The sequence below is a fragment of the Balaenoptera physalus genome (genome assembly GCF_965194825.1).
Source record: "Balaenoptera physalus genome assembly, chromosome: 3".
Lineage (NCBI taxonomy): Eukaryota > Metazoa > Chordata > Mammalia > Artiodactyla > Balaenopteridae > Balaenoptera > Balaenoptera physalus.
The window spans coordinates 135,235,024-135,241,023 of NC_138890.1; positions in this window are offsets into that span (position 1 = coordinate 135,235,024).

Consider the following 6,000-nt stretch of genomic DNA (forward strand, 5'->3'; position numbering starts at 1 on the left):
ACAATTCCATCAGGACTACTTAAATTTAATTTTAGGCCAAGTAAAAGAAACTCTAGATGGAACATCCAAAGTGTTCACAGAATAAAAATAGAAAAATTCCTTTGTAAAGAGGACTTGAGACAGTGAGATAGGTTTGAAGATTTGCTTTGAATTATTTGGATGTGTTACTTCCCTGAAGAGAATGTAAGCTCTTTAAAGACAGGTTAAGTCATTTTGTATCCTTGATAAATGTGGTCCAACATTTCACACATACTAGTACAATAAGAGCAATAGTTAGGAATGAATGAATGAATGAATCCAGCCCCTACTGATCAACCCTGGTCTTCTCACTAGATGCCTTTTCACTGATTTAGTCATTCAGTAAATTTACTATCTTCCCTCCATGAACCAGATCCTAGATTTACAGAGGGAGAGGACAGACTATTATAGAGAGAGGGTAATACAGTGGGTTAACCTCTGAAGTGAGGTGTTTCCAGGTCTACAAGGGACTCAAGGAAGCATCTCAGAGAAGGAGAACTGAGATATGTAGAGGGTTGATGAGGCACAATGTAGGTCAATGAAATTTGAGGCAGAGGGAACAGCATATGCAAAGGCATGGAGATTTGTGAGATCATAGCACATCTGGGGAATATTAAGTAATTCCACATGGTTAATGGATGCAAGGGATGGAGGAATTTAAGACAGAGTTGTAGAAGCATGTTCAAGGCAGATTGTGCAAGGTCTTCAGTGCTGTATACAGGAGGTTGATTTTTCTCCTGTAGCAAACAAGTGCAAACTGTACACAATTTTGTGCTCAATTGTATAATGATGAATTCAATTGTATGCTGGTGTAATGGACACAAAATGAAGGTGAAGAAGTGTCCTCTTAGCTTTGTCAAGGTAGATATAACCCTGTAATGAAACAATGAGGATTGTGCGTACCAGCGGCAGAAAGTTTGAGCTGTCAGGCTGCTTATTATGTGATGGGATGACCTCATATCCAGACCTGGATAAACACAAATAGTACCCTTACATGTATAGAGAACTTTCAGTCCTCAAAGCTCCTCTAAATATGACACCATTTCGATCCTTACATGAGGCTGTGAGATGGGCAGGGGCAGAGATGTCCTAGACTCTCCAGTGGGGAGTTAAACAGTATATCTAAAATCACACAACAATTTATGGCAAATACCTTCTCTCTGTAGAAATTTACGGTTGCCAGAAGTGATCCATCTACTGGGAAGGCAGAGGCCTGCAGGTGGGCCTTTCCACACTATTAGTTAATAATCTCTGTGGAAATGTGGCCCTGAACGAGCAGACCCACTGAGGAACACACCTAATCAGGAGATGTGTCAGGGTAAGGTGACCCGACATTCAGAGTGCTGAAGATGTAAGGGTTCGGGGTGCTTCATGACCCCAGATTTGCCTGTTACTGGTACTCTAGCTACTCATCTGCAGCCCATGTTAAATTTTATTGGATCTGAGCCAAGTAATACAGAGTCTTCTTTAGCAAGATTCCCTAATAGGGAGACGGAGAGTGCGTAGCAAGTCGTAATAAAGAAAGCAGTAATTCTGGGGAGGAATAAAATGCTTCATGAAAAAGGAAGCAGGTGTCATTGGCTCCAAAGTCTGTAGTTAGATTTAGAGTTCGTTTGCTTGTTTGTTTTAGCACTTTGCACAAATATGAGGGTAAGCAAAGTGAAAAAAAACCTAAAACTTTTAAATATGTTTGGGATCAAATATTAAGATGAAGATTTTTGCATTACTTTTGAGTATTTTTTATTTTTATTTTTCAAATGGAGTGTTTGCCAAAGGAATGATTGCAGTTTTAAAAGTTAGGGCCAAAGATCCATAGATAGGCATATTTCAAATTTCCTATCCTACAGTTTAAATGGAGACCCCTGGCATATGTTTTTGCGGCTCTCCAAACCAGTCATTAACTTTACATTTATTATGTTCAGCCTAGTATTTAGTCCATACAGAATATATTGCCAGGACAGTTTTTTATTTTATCTTGGTTGTTTATTTTTTTTGAAAATAGAGTATACTTATAACTTAATAGTCAAGAACCAAAATTACTGTAAAACCACATTGCCACCAACATCTTAAAAATGTCTCCAGAGATAGCAAAAACTTTTAACAGCATAAAAACACATTAACATTTTAAAATTATAGTTATCTTTCACAATTTAAAATGAGTTCCCATTTTATATGTTTTTTTTTCAATAGAGGTAAAATTTAAAAGGAATATGTTACTTTAAAACTAAAGTAAATGCATTTGTTTTGTTCTTGAATATGAAAGTAATAAAAGACTTCTGTCAAAATGGCTCAATAAGTTCACGTTTGAGTAATCCCTTCTGTGCCAAACACGTATATTGAGAAAATAAAAAAGACATAGCCAGATTAGAAAACAAGATAAATACCCTCATGAACAATCCTCATGAAACGGAAGACGCTTGAATGTGGTGAGCAGGGCTAAAGCTATGAGCTTGCTGAGCTCTGGGTTGGAGCTGGAGATTTAGCTTCTGCAAGGACAATGGGGACAAAAAAGCATTTTGAAAGGGGACAGAATTCAGACTCCCTTGAAATGAAAAGATAGGGTGGGCCTTGGCAGATATGAAAGGGGGTTGAAACCTCTGCCAGAAGCTGTGACTTAAGGAAGTTTCTGAACTAGGGAAATCCTGCTGATGTAGTCCTATGAACCAAGATGCCCTCTGGCTGGGTGGATGGGTCTGCAGTCTTTCCAAAACCATCTCTGTGCAAGCTCTGTGCCTGGCAAGGTTCAGTGGAGGGCCAGTGACACCTGAGGGAGTCAACTACAAAACCACTAAATAGGGAAAGGAGCATGGAAAAGGAAGAGAGAGAGAAAAATCCACAAAAACAGATTCCTAAAACTTTCCACTCAAAATTATGCCTGCACACCAGAGTTCCAAAATATATGCTAAGAAAAACATCTAATAAAAATCAACAGTTGGAGCATGAATTTTCTAAAAATGAAGTTAATTTTATAAAACCTGAGGACTTCAGTAGACATTTAAAATTTTTACACAGAAATACATACATGCATGTAAATAGAACAGAAAGAAATGTGCTAAGAATAGATGGTTAAGGGGCTTCCCTGGTGGCGCAGTGGTTAGGAATCTGCCTGCCAATGCAGGGGACACGGGTTCGTAGCCCTGGTCTGGGAAGATCCCATGTGCCGCGGAGCAACTAGGCCCGTGAGCCACCATTACTGAGCCTGCGCGTCTGGAGCCTGTGCTCCGCCACGATATTGAGAGAGGCCATAATGTGAGAGGCCCGCGCACTGCAATGAAGGGTGGCCCCCGCTTGCCACAACTAGAGAAAGCCCTCGCACAGAAATGAAGACCCAACACAGCCAAAAAAAAAAAAAAAAAAAGGCTAAAAATGTAGAAAATTATTAAAAAAAAAATAGATGGTTAAGAGAACCAGTTAGAAATCTTGGAAATATAAAATATAATTATTAAATAAAATATTTCGTAAGTGAAGTAAACCCTGGACTGGATACAGAGACAGAATTATGAATTAGTAGGTGGTACTGAGAAATTCAGTCAATGGAACATATGGAGACAAATAAAAACCTTAATGAGCCGTGAAGTGCCCATATTGGAGACTCTGAGCCTCTCCTTCATTGGCATTCTAGAAGAAGAGATCAAGAATTATACAGAGGCAGTAGATAAAGAGTTAAAAACTAAATTGAGAAAGAACATGAGTTCTCATATTGAAAATGTACTCCAAAGGGTAAAAATAAAATAAATAAATCTACATTGAGATACATTACAATGAAACTGCAGAACAGTAGGAATAAAGAAAAAAAATTAGTTTTCCACTGTGAAAAGGCAGATTACTCTCAAAAGAATAGGCACTGGTCTAACAGCAGATTTCTTATTGGCAGCGATAGATACAACGAGAAATTGGAATAATATCATCAATGTTCTAGGAAAAATGATTATCAACAAGACTTTCTATATCCATATAAACACTTATTCAAGGCTGAGGATGAAATTATGGCAGTTTCTGACATACAAACTAAAGGAATTTACCATCTATAGCTCCTCAGTGAAAAAAATGCTATTGTATCTACTTCACAAAAGGAAGAGCAAACCCAAATAAAATGCATGGAATTAAAGACACAACTGTGAACACAGAAATCAATTTTTTTATGTTGGTAAATTTTATTAAAAATTGACATAAAAATGATCATTGTATGTGTGTGAGCATGGGCGTCTGTGTACATGTGTTTAAAATGGGTAAAACTAAATTTTGACAATATTACAATAGGAAATAATGTTGAAAGAGTAAAGTATGTTGAGATCTTTCATTTGTTCAGAAGGAAGATAGAATAACTTCAGGAAGAAATATTCAATTAGTTTTAAAAATATACATACTTAAGAATAACCACAAAAATTAAAAATACAGCCAATAACTTCAAACCTTACTGAGGAAAAAAGAGAATGAATGAAGGAAACTTTACCATCCTTTTAAAGAATTATTTAGGCCTTCTGTTAAATTTATGAGTAGAAAAAAATTTTAAAGGTAATAGAAGAAATAAATTCAGATATATCAGTAAGTTTAATAAATGTAAGTGGATTCCCTCCCTCTCCATTAAAAAAATAGAGGTTATTAGATTAGATGCCAAAAACTCAAAATCTATCTGCTTTCAAAAGTCATCCTCTAAAATAAAAAGATATTAAAAAGATTGAAAATAAATGAATGGAAAAAAGGTATCTTGGGCAAATATGGAAATTAATACTTGTACATTCATATACTTTAGGATTATTTTAAAACTTTAATGTAAAAATGAAAGTATTTCTGTAATCCCCTCTCTCCATATCACCAATGATAGTTTTATGTATAAAATAATATGTTCTTCAATTCACCAAAAAACTGTACATACCATCCCATACCATATATCATCCCATGCAATAAGGAAGATGCAATTTATTCATGTTGTCTCTGAATTATTCAGCTCTTAATGGGCTGTTTCTTAGTGACTCAGACTTTGAGGGCTAAGTTGGCCCCAGCAGTACTGGGACCTGAGGACATGTCAATGCACCACCATACATCCATTCATTGAGGAGAACATCGTACATATGAAATCATAATATTAGGGAAGACAAAATTCTTATCCTAAAAACAAATAGTTATGGGGTGTAGTGTTTTGCCTTACGACAGATGTGTTTCCCCCAAAGTGGAGCCTAAGATAAAATCTTGCATGTAGATATTTTTAAGTATTCTCAGGGAGCAGGAGAGAGGTGTAGAGAAGAAAACAGGGAAGCAGGAAAAGGCATTATTAGAATGTGTTATCAAGTTGACCGGTTTGGGGCAATTGGTCCTCCATCCATGGGCCTTGTTAGAAAACTTACTCAATATATCTCAGAACGATACTCTTGTAAGATGACACGGTGAAGCATTTATCCATTAGCTTCCATTCTCCATTAGTCATGGGAAACCCCTGGGGGTAACCTCGCCTACATTTCTAGGCTGTGTTCATTCCTGTGTACATCCAACTTCGAAGTGATGGAGAAGCCCCAGGCCATGATGAGAGAGGTACTTAGCATGGGTGTGAGGGGAAGCACTAAAAGTTATACCTCAAGAAGCTTGTCAGAGTCCCTGTGGAACTAGCTGCCTCTTCAGTGGCTGAAATAAAGGAGGGCAGAGAGGATCTGAGATGGTTCACGAGGTGTTGGATACAGATCTTAACTTTGCATTTTCAAAGACGACATCTTCAAACAGTCTATGCAGCAGATACAAGTTAACTGAGTTAAAATAGAGGACCACTTTGATAGAGTTGATCATTGGATTACCCACCCAACTTAGACACTTAGACCTTTCTGCCCTCTATTTGAATAATGAGAACCTACAGCAGCATACACCCTGTAAGTAAACAGAAAAAGCAATTTAGGAGATGGATGGAGGATTCAGGTTGGGGGTGAGAAAGGAAGGTAATCAGTGTGAATAGAAACTGCCAAAATTACATTAAAACCATTTCAGAACATTTGC